Genomic DNA, 14,168 nt, shown 5'->3' on the forward strand with positions numbered 1-14,168 from the left:
TCTGTTGCTGGTAGAATGGGACAGGCCCATGGGTCCTCTCCCCACCCATCACAGCAGGTTGTTGGGCCCAGTCTTGTGAAGGTCTTGTAGAGGTAACCACAGCTGCTGTGAGTTCATGAGTGCAGTTGCTGTGTCCTGTCCAGAAGACAGAATTGCCCAGCACTCCTCCCCATATTCTGAATCATTCATTTTTTTCCCACTCCTTTTGCTATGTTGCTTGAACCTTGGAGCAGATGATGTCCATGTCCTTTTTACAGCTGAGACAGAAAAAAAAAAAAATCACTTATGCTCAGCACTTTGACCAATTATGAATTTCTGTATCATTAGAGTCTGCAAAAAGAAGCTTTTCTAAACAAGGCTGAGAATAGCACTAATCTATGGGTATAAATGTAAACATTTTGAAGGCTGTTTGACATGTCCATTTAGCAAAACAGCTGTATTAGGTACCCAGCCTCAGGCTTGTGACTTCCCCAAGCCATGGGCTTTTGTGCAAGTTTATAGTACCAGGGATGAATTCCCTCCTCAAACTCAGTCAGAAAGTGGCTGGTTACTCTCATATCAATTGTACCAGTATTGTAGCAGTAGGAATATGTTGTCTGGCAGAGCACCCAGAGTCCACAGCTGAGTAAGGTTGCTGATGACTTTTGTCTTGCCTACATAACACCTTCCCACACTACGAACACTAGCCAGCGGGGAGGAAGCTGATAGTTCAGCTCCTGCTTCATTTCTCTATGTTCTGCAGTTCCAGTGTGTGACATCACCAGCAATGGGGTCTTACCATCTTGTTTTGGTGGGCAATCAAGGGCAGTGACGCAGTGACAATGGCCTGTATTGTTTTGGAGGTCTCTGGTCCATCCCTAAACAACAACTCACAGGGAATTATACCACACCCCTAGCTCTGGGATTTTTGTTTAATAATTTATGGCTTCTGGGATCAGCATTATCTACTCATGCAAGGCACTTCCATTCAAACTGTTTCTTATTTCTCTCTTTTTATTTGATCACACTTAAAAAATATGTATTTATTTATTTATTTGAGAGAGAATGAGACAGAGAGAGAAAGAAAGTGTGGGCACGCCAGCGCATCTAGCCACTGCAAATGAGCTCTAGATGCATGTGCCACCTTGTGCATCTGGCTTACGTTGGTCCTGGGGCATTGAACCTAGGTCCTTTGGGTTTGCAGGCAGGTACCTTAATAACTAAGCCATCTCTCCATCCTTGATTACATTTTTTTGAAGCAAGCCCAACAGATTGGCCTTATTTCTTCTTCTTCTTCTTCTTTTTTTTTTTTTTAGTGTGAGAGAGCAAGAGTGAGAGAGAGAGAAAGAGAGAGAGAGAAAACAGAATTGGCATGCCAGGGCTTCAGCTGCTGCAATCAAGCTCCAGATGCATGTGCCCCTTTGTGCACACGTGCAACTATGCATGCTTGCATCACTGTGCATCTGGTTTACGTGGGACCTGCAGAGTCGAATATGAGTCCTTAGGCTTCACAGGCAAGTGCCTTAACTGCTAAGCCATCTCTCTAGCCCTATTTACACTTAAAAAAAAAATTAGCTTTTAAAGTAGCAGGCTTCCATAGTGCTTATTCATATATCCTCAGTTTTTGTTTGCCTTCCCCCAACCCTTTCCTCTTCTGCATTGCCCTGCCCCATCTCTTAAACCTTTAAACCTTTCTGACCTCAGTATTCCCGCCCTCTGCTTTCATATCATATGTCCCACTAACCACACCTCATTAATGCATCCCCTGTGGCTCCTGTCTTGGTTCCTGGAATCTCGAGACATTCACTCCAAAATGCAAATGTAAAATTTTGAAGCTATGATTAGCATATGAGAAAGAACATGTGGCACTTTTTCTTTGTGAGCCTGATTACCTCACTTAGTATAACATTTTCCAGTTCCATCCATTTTCCTGCAGTTTTTTTGTATTTTTTTTAAATGAGAGAAAGAGCTCAAGAGAGAGAAAAAGAAAGAAAGAGAATTGGCACACCAGGGCCTCAAGACACTGCAATCAAACTCCAGACACATGTACCACCTTGTGCACATGTGAGGCCTTGTATGCATGTGCAACTTTGGGTCACTTTGTGCATCTGGCTTATATGGGATCGGGACAGTTGAACATGGGTCCTAAGGCTTCACAGGCAAGTACATTAAAGCACTAAGCCATCTCTCCAGCCCTCCTGAAAATTTTATAATTTCATTTTCTACACAACCAGATAAAATTCCATTGTATGTATTTACTACATTGTCATTACCCATCCACCAGTTGATAGGCATCTAGGCTCATTACATTTCCTTGCTATTGTGAATGGAGGAGCAGAGAACATGGATACACACGTATCTCTGTGGTAGGATATAAAGCCCTTTGGGTGTATTTCCAAGTACAGCATAACTGTGTTAGGATTTGGGGAAAGCGGAAGCCTTATTCACTGTTGGTGAGAATGGAAAACAGTGTGGAGGTTCCTCAAGGAACTAAATCCAACTCTTCTTTCAACCAGAATTTAAGCATCTGGCTGGAATTTTGCTTTCACATAACCACTAGGGGGCATTTAGTCCTCAACTTTAGTTTGCAACGGACAAGAAGGATGCTGAGGATATCATCAGCATGGGGTGGGGGTCATAAATGGAGATGCAGATAGGCTCATCTGACACCTTAAATTGATTGTTATTAAAAATAGGGTGAATTTAGGCATCATTATACAAAGATAGCTGTTTTTTCTTTGCCCTCAAACCTATCCTTAGAACTAAAGAAGCCATTTTTATTGGATAAGAGGTAGGCTCTGAGGTAGAGCTCTCCATCTTCACAATCTTATCTGTCACATCCAACTGAGGATGATTTTAGTTTTTTTTTAATTATTTATTTATTTGTTTGAGAGCGACAGACACAGAGAGAAAGACAGATAGAGGGAGAGAGAGAGAATGGGCACGCCAGGGCTTCCAGCCTCTGCAAACGAACTCCAGACGTGTGCGACCCCTTGTGCATCTGGCTAACGTGGGACCTGGGGAACCGAGCCTCGAACCGGGGTCCTTAGGCTTCACAGGCAAGTGCTTAACCGCTAAGCCATCTCTCCAGCCCTGATTTTAGTTTTTATTCTCATATTTGTACAGAGAGGTTGTCACTTAAAACATGTCACACATGTACATGGACCAAAGGCCCTAACTGGAGTCAGCCTTCACCATTCCACCCACCTGGCTCTGTTTCTTCAAGTCCCACTAACATGACTCCTCAAATCCTCACATTACCCTGGGACTTTCTTTGTTTGTTTGTGTGTGTGTGTGTGCGAGAGAGAGAGAGAGAGAGAGAGAGAGAGAGAGAGAGAGAGGAGAATGTGTGTAAGAATACAATGAATAAATGAGCCTGAAACAGTTTCCATATTTAATGGCCCTTGTGTTACTTGATGAAGCAGGGTTAAAAGTTGATTGAATATGGGCTGGAGAGATGGCTTAGCGGTTAAGAGCTCACCTGTGAAGCCTAAGGACCCCGGTTCAAGGCTCTACTCCCCAGGACCCACATTAGCTAGTTTTCAGTGGCTAGAAGCCCTGGTGTGCCCATTCATTCTCTTTCTCTCTCTATCTGTCTGCCTCTTTCTCTCTCTCTCAAATAAATAAATAAGTTAAAAAAACTTGACTGAATATAATTTGCCTCATATTTTATTCTTTCTTTTAGCATCAATATTTTATGTTATATTTGCCTGCTACATATTATATAATTAATAGATATTGTATGAATTAGAGACAAATAAATAAGCATAGCTCTAAGGAAGACTCCAGAAATCAAGAGAATGGGACTTCCTCCACTTGGAAGTTTCTTGAATTTCATAAGGTAAAGGAACATCATCTTTAGATAGAAAAATCTGAAGGAGAAAGGGTGTTGTGGACATGTTTGCACAGGATATGCTCAGCTTGTCCCAGAGACATCAGCCAATCCCCAGGAGAAGAGACCTGTATACAGAGTTCTTAGTATCTCCCAGCCCCAAACAGGCCTACCTTAAGAACCTGAGACAAAGCTCAGCCCAAGCTTCAACTGACTGCCCAGTACTCTGGAGAGATGACCTCCAGTTCAGTGATACAGCAAATTAAGGTGATTTAATTTGCAGTGTTTGTCATTTGCTGTTTCTAGTGGACAAGAGCTGAATCCTAAGCAAGCTCCAGAGAGTGGGCATCTCAGTCGACTGGCTGAACAAAAATGAAGTAGCTCTTCCTTACATTCCCATTAGACCAAAAAATATTTTCTGGAAATATGAATTTTATTATTAGCACTAGACTCGCCAACTTATCAAGTGAAAAGTGAATTATTTATGTACTATAATATTGATTTTCATAGAACTGTGGCTTGACTGTAGTTACCACAATCATGGAGTAATATGAAGGAAGGGAAACATAAAGTGGGATTTCGTGTGGAATGACAGCATTGCCATTCAGTGCAAGAGCCCCTTGTTCAATTTTGTTCTCTTTCCACCTGCATCTAAATATTATCAGAATATAATTTTAGTTGGAAAATATTTTATATCAGCACTTAAATATAGGAAGCTGGACATGGGAACACAGGTTTCTAAACCTGTATACTCAGGAAGGCGAGGCAGGAAGATAGCAAGTTCAAAACCTGCCTCAGCCACACATTAAGCTCAAGACCAGTCTGAACAATTTACTAAGACCCTGTCTCAAAATCAAAAGTAAAAAGAGGGCTGGACATATAGCTTGCTCCTAGAATGCTTGGCTATGTTGCCCATGGCCCTAGATTCAGTCCCCGATACTAAAGAAGATTAAATGACGAGGAAGAGGAAGAAGGGAGTGATTAACACCTCACATACTGGAAAACTGGGAGAATTTCTCTAAGTGCAGAGGACTTAAGCAGGTCTAGGTGCAGAGCAAATGGATGAGGATGTGTTCCCACTTGAGGTGAGGTTCCTTGGGAAATCAGGGAAGAGGCTGGAGCCAGAATTTCCATCAGAGTCCAGCAGCTGAGGCTAAGGCAGCTGGGAATGCTTCAGACCTCACAGAAGGGCATGGTGGCCAGTGCCTTCTTCCAGCTCAGAGGTAGAGATGCCTGGCTATGTAACACTTGGGCAGAATCATAGATGGTACTGGTGAGGATTAGTTTCAGTGAGGAAAACATCCCTGTATCTTCCATTTCCTGATATCCCACTGTGGCCTCTCCTACTTCCAAACATTGTTTTCACCCAACTCACTGTGAGCAAAGAGGTTTCTGCCTGGTGAAGAAATATCAAAACAATCTAAGTTTTCCTTCCTTCTTTATAGGAGGTTGAAAGAGTTCAACGGTGACCAAAGCACTACTAGATGAATGCAGAAATAAAGCAATTCTCCTAGCCACCAATCAGGCTGGAAAAAAAAAAAATAGAATGCTAGACATATAGAGCATTATGTAATTTTCAAAAAAATAAAAGAAAGAAAGAATTTGCTTAAAGTACCAAAATCCTTCTCTCTACAAAACATTTATTGAAAGAAATAGGAGAAAACTCTCTTATTTGTATTCAAAGCATGCTTGAAAGAATATTGCATTACAAAAAGGGGCATAGCTAAGTTCAGAAAAAATATTGTTTTAACATGAAAATACCATTACTTCAAAGAACTTAGAGTGCAGAGATAACTTGATCAGTAGGATATAAAAACACTAGTGGAATTCTCCTAGAATTCATAGCTAATGACACAAAGATAAATCTGATGGACAAGAAAGAGGAAAAATGCAGAAACCACAGAGACCCATGTAATGAAAAGTGAAAATAGATCAGGGTGGAAATAAGCAGGAAAGCCAGAAAGGAAGGCAATTTACCTGACTTTTAAAATGAAATATTTTTATATTAAAAGGTCAGAAGGAATCATAATGAAAAAGACCTAACCCAAATAACTCAGTGTCTAAACTTCAAGAATATTGAAGGGGAAAAACAAATCAAGAATCTCTAACTATCAAAATGTATTACTGCAAAATTACCAGAGAACCTTTGAAGCAATATTCCTTCACTTCACATTCATAATGTATGCCTACAAAGGAGAATGTTATGATCTCAAACCATCAATGCTGTGAAAGTACAAGAGAATTTCCCTCTACTGATATGAGAATTTGTGGGTGTTGTTGAGTGTGGCAGAGCCATTTTCAGCTCTTGGGAGAGCAATGACTCAGGAGTTAGGGAGCCAGAAAATACAACGGTGATGCAAAACTTCTACTGAGTGAGTGGCCTCCAGGCTCCTAGGAACTGGATGAATGGAATCCACAGGCCATAGGAAAAGGTTTAGAAAAGGTTCATTACAGGTAGAAATTGAGAAATGGAAGGAGAAATAAAACTCAACCTTGAGGAGTAGGATACTCCTCCAGGACCCCTCATTTCAAAAGAATTTGCGTCTTACTAGCTTGAGTCTTCAATGGGTTCAGTTTCACCATGAGAGCATCTTTCTCATTGTTCCAATGCAGAACAGTAGGCCCATCTTTAATGGTAATATCCTTAACAATTGCAACTTAAGTAGCCTAAAATCAGCCTCAGGACCTATAACTTTAAACTAGCTTACATTGCTTTCTTTGTCAACTTTGTAATATTCATATTTTTCTGTTCTTACTTTCACAAAGCACACCAGTTCATTACTTTTAAAATGTTTATTTTAGGGCTGGAGAAATGGCTTAGCAGTTAAGGCACTTGCCTGCAATGCCAAAGGACCTTGGTTTGATTCCCCAGAACCCACAAAAGACAGAGGTACAAGGTGGCACATGCGTCTGGATTTCATCAGCAGTGGCTAGAGGCCCTGCTGCATACATTACCTTGTGCATCTGGCTTACGTGGGCCTGGAGAATTGAACCTGGGTTCTTAGGCATGGCACGCAAGTTTCTTAACTGCCAAGCCAACTCTCCAGCCCAGTCCATGACTTCTAAATAAAATTTTTCTAAAATTCCTAGAATACAGGAAGAATGCAACCAGCCTTTCTGCCAGCAGCCCAGTCGCAACCAAATTCTTCCTTTCCCTGCTTTGAAACATCATAAGCCACACCTTCATAGTCCACAATTCTCTCTCATTTATGATTTTCAAACTCTCACCATAATAGCCCATCAAGCTCTGCTTACAGAACTGCAAGGCTTCTCTAGTCCAATTTCTCCTGCACAGCAGTTTCAACTAAACAAAAACCAGATTCATAGCAACAAAGACCCCACTCTTAGTAACAATCTTTTGGTAACAGCTAGTTTCTCATTGCTAGGACAAAACTCCCAACTAGAAGCAGCTTATAGGAGCAAATGGTTTTTTTTTTTTTTCAGGCTTACAATTTCAAGGAGAAGCTTCATCATGGTGAGGGAGCTGGCTCATTTTGTCACATCCACAGCAGAGAAGAGCAAGAACACACAGAGGACTAGACTCATCAAATCCAAAGACCTTCTCCCAGCAATATACCTCTCATAGCAAGACTCCACCTTCCCAGAAGTCCACCAGCTGAGGACTAAGTAGGAAGCTCAAACAAAAATACCTGGGACTGTGGGGGACATTTACATTCAAACTGCCATAGAAATTCCAAGAGGCCCCTGTGTGAATTTTGAATGTGAGTCCTAAGTCGAAATGGAGACCCTGGGATGTGGTAGATGCTGGAATGACGGGGCATCTGCTGAAGGAAAACTGCTGGCATGGAGTGAAGCTTCTCTAAGAGAGGCTATGTGTGCTGTAGGCAGAAGAGCTGCCTGGGTGAGGTTATCCAAACCCTCTGGAGCCCAGATGATTCCATCATCAACCTCAGACACCAGATGTGGCTGTAAGATTTGATGTTTGCCCCACTGGGTTTTGTTCTTGATCTGATCTTTCATCCTAATTAATGGTTCCATTCCACCCTTTTGTAAGGGGAATAGGAATGTGTGTTAGACGTATGGAACCTGTCTGTTGATACTGTAGAATCTGCTCACAGTTGTGTTTGCCTGAGTCTCAAAAGGGACTCTGCACTTACACTTTTGAATAGAGTTGAGTTGGAACTGTTAAAGGCTATGGGGGCTTTTGAAGCCCTTGAGCCTGTGGGAACCAGGGATGGAAGGTTGTGGCTTGAATATGAGATGCTTGAATGTCAAGTTGGCAATTGGTTAAGCTGTGATGGTTAATTTGGCAGAATTTAGAATCACCATGGAAATAATCTTCTATGTATATTTGGGAGGGGGATTCTAGGTTAGCTGAGCTGGTATGGAAGACCCACTCTTACTGTGGATGGCACCATTCCATGGGGTAGAGTCTAGACTGAATCAAGGAACAAAGTGAGCTGAGCACCAGCATCCATCTCTGTCTTCTCCATGACTGAATTGAATGTGACCAACTGGTTTATATTCTGGCTTTCATGCCGTTTTTGTCCATGATGAACTAGGCACCTATAACTGTAAGTTGAAATTCACTCTTTATTTAGTTGCTTTTGTGAGGTATTTGTTGAAGCAGCAAGAAAACCAACTAATCCACGCTCCTAAGCTTCATAAATAAAGTTGAGAATACTGCTATTGCAACTACATTCCCATTGCTGGGACAGACTATTTGACCAGCACCTGATGGGAAGAAAGGGTTCTTTCAGCTTATAATGCATGGAAAACAGGGCTCCCAGCAATACACCCCTCTCTAGTAAGACTCTATCTCATAAACTGACACCAGCTGGGGACCAAGTATTCAAAACTTCTGAGGCTAACCATTAATACTCCTTTACTTAAAATTAAGCAAGAAAAAAGGCATGAGCATAAAGGGCATAATTAACTAATAACAATTCTTTACAATATGTTCATTTTATTTTTTGACACTTTCATACATGTATAAAACACATTTTGATTCCATACTCTCAATTACCCTTTCTTCTCCCTCCCCTTTCTACTGCAACCTTTCTTTTTACAATAGACCCCTATGCTGATTTAATGCATTGTTTTGTTTGCTTATTTGTTGTTTGACTCACTGAGTGAAATTAGGATCCGTTGAAAAATTATGGGTGGGGGTTATTTATTTATTTATTTTAAATAGTCAAAATTTATTTTCAGAAGATTCTAAAATAGTATAAAAATAAACAGCCGCTTGTTTCAAGACCTGTATTTTACATAAGTTAACTTAAATACACATTTGTCTGAGGCACTGAAACATTCACGAACACAGCCTGAATTTCCAGGCTCAGTCAGCAGGTTCAACCAACTCGGTCTGTTTAGCAACATATGGTTAACATTTTTTTATACAATCTTTCTGAATATTGACTATTTCTTAACCTTAAACCTTTTCGTATAAAATGTTAAATGTTTTCCTGAGCAATTTCCCTTTAATCAAATTGGTTTGTCCTTTCTTTCTCTTCCTAAGGCACACATTTTTGTGTTATTTACAAAATATTCCTGGTGTTTTACACAGGATATTTTCTCAATAAATTGAGTTGGAATGAATTAAGCATCCACAAGTCCTACAAAAATGAGTTAAATAAAAGTCATCATTGTGGGCTGGAGAGATGGCTTAGCGGTTAAGCGCTTGCCTGTGAAGCCTAAGGACCCCGGTTCGAGGCTCGGTTCCCCAGGTCCCACGTTAGCCAGATGCACAAGGGGGCGCATGCGTCTGGAGTTCGTTTGCAGAGGCTGGAAGCCCTGGCACGCCCATTTTCTCTCTCTCCCTCTATCTGTCTTTCTCCCTGTGTCTGTCGCTCTCAAATAAATAAATAAAATGTTTAAAAAAAAAAAGTCATCATTGTGGCATGTTCAGGTCAATGAGACAGTGTTGGGCTGGAAAGATGTCTTAGCCATTTAAGGTACTTGCCTGTGAAGTCTAAGGACCCAGGTTTGATTCTCCAGGTCCCACATAAGCCAGATGCACAAGGTAGCACATGCATCTGGAGTTTGTTTGCAGTGGCTAGAGGCCCTGATGTGCCCATTCTCTCTCACTCTCAGTCTCAAATAAAATAAATTAAAAAAAAATTAAACAAAACAGCGTTCTCTGTGGTCTGGCACGGAGGTAAAGTATAAAAGCATTCATTCTAACCTTACACATCTCACTATACCATATCAGTCTCTTAGAATTTTCCTCATGAAATAAACTAATAATCTCCTTTAATTGTTTACATCATCATTCATAGAGGTAATCACAAACATATTGATTTTGACATAATGAAAAATCAACAATTGTAGGCTTAAACATAGTTTATAACAATAATGTCCAAAAGACATAAATAATTATTTCAATAAATTAAGTAATATACAGTACCTCAGTTGACAATGAGATGTAGAAAATTGTCACCATTATTTTTATATTCATTATTATTGCCCAGAACTACTCACTAATTGGTTTTGTTTTTAAATATGGAAAAGCATTCATCAGAACCCAAACTCAACTTTCTTATACTGAGGAAGTATAAGAAAGTTCTTTCTTTCCAGGTCAGTTCTTTCTAAGGCACTATCTCTTTAGAGAGTCCTTGAATATTAGTAGGTAAAATTAATTATAAATAAAAGTTTTTGCCTTTCACTTAAAATAAGTTTATTCCTCCAAAAAGGAGGTAAGTAGTAGTCCTGTACTGAGGTTTACATGAATGTGTAAAAATTCAAGTACAAAATATTAGCAGAGTTCAAAGACAGAAGAGCTTTGATTTTAAAATCAGGAAAATGAATCCAAAGGGAAATTGAGCAATAGATTTTTTTCTCTAGAAAAATGGCTAGAAGAGAAAACTAATAGGAGTAGCATGTCAGTAGCCAGGCTTGATTCACTTATCGAATTTGCTTATTTAGATCCAGATGAAATTAATATGAAATGGATTTAAACATTTGGAAGAGGCGTATGACAGTACTGAAACCTTTTGCATTGTGATATGGACCACCCAACCACATTGCACAAGGAAAAAAAAAATCAAAGAAAATAGTTTACTCAAGTCATCTTGGTAAATCATTAACCTCACAGCAAAATCTGTTTGGTAGCAGGCCCACATGGGTGGGGGCTATTTATTAAAGAATCAGTAAGCTACCAGTGGTCACACCACTATAGGACATGACTCCCCATCTCCCAGTAAACAAGAGCTGGCTCCGTTTATTCTGAGAGGTGTGAGGTCTCATCGGCCTCTCTCTCATCTATGATGAAATATTGCCAGGCTCAATTTTGTGCAGCAAACGATATCTTCTGTGAATTCATGAGTGTAGCTGACTTGTATCCAAAAGATAGCATTATACAACCTCACTTCCCATCCAATTGTTCTTCCATTCTTTCTGTCCCCTCTTCTGATAGATTTCCTCCCTTAGAGGGTGTGGTTTACATCTCATGTTTAAGGCTGAGCATACACTAATTGCTTGTTGTTAACTTTGCCAGCTACACAGCTCTGCATTAACCTCTGTCCTTTGCATAATGAAACTTTCTGTATTTGAGGCTGTGAGCAGTTCCAATCTGGGGGAACAAACTTTGATTTTTTAGAAGGAATTTATGTCCTATTATCATAACCACAATGTTGGATTCACTCTTAGAGATTAAGACCCTAGTCACAGACTTTTGGCCAGATTTGTAGAACCAAACATGACTTTCTTCCTGTGGAATGGGTCTCAAATTCAACCAGAGAATAGCTGGTTTCTTCCATAGCTTTTATGCCAGTGCTATATCCATATGTACATTTTGCCTTGTGGGTCAGTTGTGAAGTGAACAGAATTCACATTTGGGTAGAATTGTTGATGACTTTTCTCCACTAATCAACTTGCCTAGAACTTTCTTGCATGAAGAAAGCTGCCCAGCATAGAGGAAGCTTAAAGCTCAGTTCTAGTTTGCTAGTTTTCTTTATGTTCTGCAACCGAATCCTGGGATTATTTTCACCAAGTTTCGGTAGGTAACCAAGAGCAATCACAATGGCCAATATTGTTTTACAGGCCTCTGTTGCATCCTTTATCAAAAATTTATTGGGGGACAGAGAGACAGGCAGTTAAGGCACTTGCTTGAAAAGTCAAGGGACCAAGGTTCGATTCCCTAGTATGCACATAAAGCCAGCTGCACAAGGTGGCACATGCATCTGGAGTTCGTTTGCAGTGGCTGGAGACCCTGGTGTGCCAGCTTTCTCTCTCTCTCAAAAGAAATAAATAAAAATATTTAACTTATACGAAGGTATCTCATCTATGACACTGGCTTCTTAATTAATGCTCTATGGCTTCTGGGAGCAGCTTCTCTATCTATGCAGGAGACTGGCATTTAAACACTTTTTACAGAAATTATATTTTAAGTTGCCTTACCAAGTAGTAGGTTCCCATGTAGATTATTCACATATCTGTGGTTCTGGTTTGTCTTCTCACCACCCCATCAACCTTTTATCCTCCTACCCCTTTCCCCACTTAAACCCTTTCCCACCCACTATTACCCACCTCTCTTTCATGCCCTGTGTGTTATGCTAACCTCCTGTACAAACACCCCCCTCTTCCCACTGCCCATTTCTAGCTTCCTGGTCTCTACAAATCCTCATTTTGACTTATACCCAGTAGTTCAGAAATTTGAAGCTAGGATCCACATAATGAGGGAGAATTTGTGGCATTTGATCTCACTCAGCATAATCTTTTATAGTCCATCTATTTTCCTGTAAACTGCATAGCTTCATTTTTTTTAAAGCTGAATAAATCTCCATTGTCATATATACCAGAACTTAATAAGCCATTCATCAGCTGATGGGCATCTAGGATGATTCCATTGCCTAGCTATTGTGGATAGAACTACAATAAACATGAATTAGCAAGTGTCTAAGAAGTAGAGTGTAGAGTTCTTAGGGTATCTGTCAAGAAGTGGTATAGCTGGGTGATATGGTAGATCTGTTTATGACTTTTTGAGAAACCTCCCACCTAGGGCTTTGTGCATGCTGAACAAGTGCTCTTTTCCTGAGTAACAGATTTGAATTTTGAGTCTGGATCCTTTCCTGGGCTAGTAACATGGGGTATGATACTATTTTTTGATACTGGGTAGGTACACTGGGTGGTGGCTCCTTATTAGCCATGCAGTCATGAAAGGAAACAGCTGACATTCTATAATGTACTATCACCATGGTATTTAAGAAGTTAAATGAGCATTTAATATTAATACTTTTATAAAATGGGCCTTGTATTAGATGTTTTTGTCTAACTGTGGCTAAATATGTTCTGAGCACACTTAAGGATGTTTGATAGGTCTGGTGCATTTAAATACACTTATGATATTTTCAACTTAAAATGGCTCAATGGATAAAACTTTTTTCCATATTACAGAGGATAACCTGCTTCACTTAAAATGAGCTGATAATGGATGTTGATCACATCTACAAAATATATTCATTTCAATGTCTCGGTCTAGTGTTTGACCAAAGAGCAATGCTTCCTCCTCTAGCCTTATAAACACACAGAATTTAACCATTACCTGAGAAGTCTTCTGGCTCCTCTTATCTTCTGTAAATAGGAGAAGCATTTTGGCTCCATTCTCAGTCTGATACAAGGATACTCCCTAGACTTCTTGGACTGATGATGTCTCTGTTGAGCTATCTGACCTCTGATTTCAGATATTGATGGCCTATCATTATATCTTCCCCTGGGTCCCTATAGTCCCATGCTCTTTTCCCAGAAGCTTCATGTCATGTCCCACTGGGAATCAATTTTATCTTGGTGTCTTGGGCTTCAGCTTATTCTGGGCTATGAACATCAAACAAATAGGTGTCTCCATTTGAAGTGATCATAATGTTATATGAGGGACTTGGCATTTTAAGTGAGTGGCATCCTTGTTCTCTTTTTCTTTTTTAACCAATTACACATTGTTCAGCATAATTTTAATATTCCTAACGTATGAAACCTGCCGAAAGAAAAAGAGAAGAGATAGCCTATAATTATACAACCTAAAATAACCATTGCTAGCATTTTAGTGCACCCCAGTCCTTTTACTATGTATATAATTTTTTTCAGAGTTGTAATTATGCCCAATATATAGTTTTTTTTAATCATGTTTCCTACTTAGCATGACACTACAAGTATGCATACTTTTGTGACTATAGTATAGTCTTATGTGCCTTGGCCTCTCACATAGAGTTAAAGTTTTTTAGGGAAAGCATAAAACTTCTTGTTTGGTTTTGGTTTTCACACACATACAGATAGGGAAAGGGAAGTGGAGAGGGAGGGAGGGAGGGAGGGAAAGAGCCAGAGAGAGAGAGATCAGTTTACTCTGCTGCTAATATAAGCAAGAGCTCAACTTCCCCAGGTGGAGATAAGGGACCTGAGGAACCAC

General features: G+C 40.0%; 1 protein-coding gene across 1 annotated transcript in view; it reads left to right on the top strand.

The window, feature by feature from the left end:
* Npsr1 (neuropeptide S receptor 1) overlaps positions 1–14,168 on the top strand; it is a 149,931-nt gene that overhangs the window by 15,206 nt on the left and 120,557 nt on the right. The window lies entirely within an intron of this gene.

The sequence above is a fragment of the Jaculus jaculus genome, chromosome 11, assembly GCF_020740685.1.
Source record: "Jaculus jaculus isolate mJacJac1 chromosome 11, mJacJac1.mat.Y.cur, whole genome shotgun sequence".
In the NCBI taxonomy this organism is placed as follows: domain Eukaryota; kingdom Metazoa; phylum Chordata; class Mammalia; order Rodentia; family Dipodidae; genus Jaculus; species Jaculus jaculus.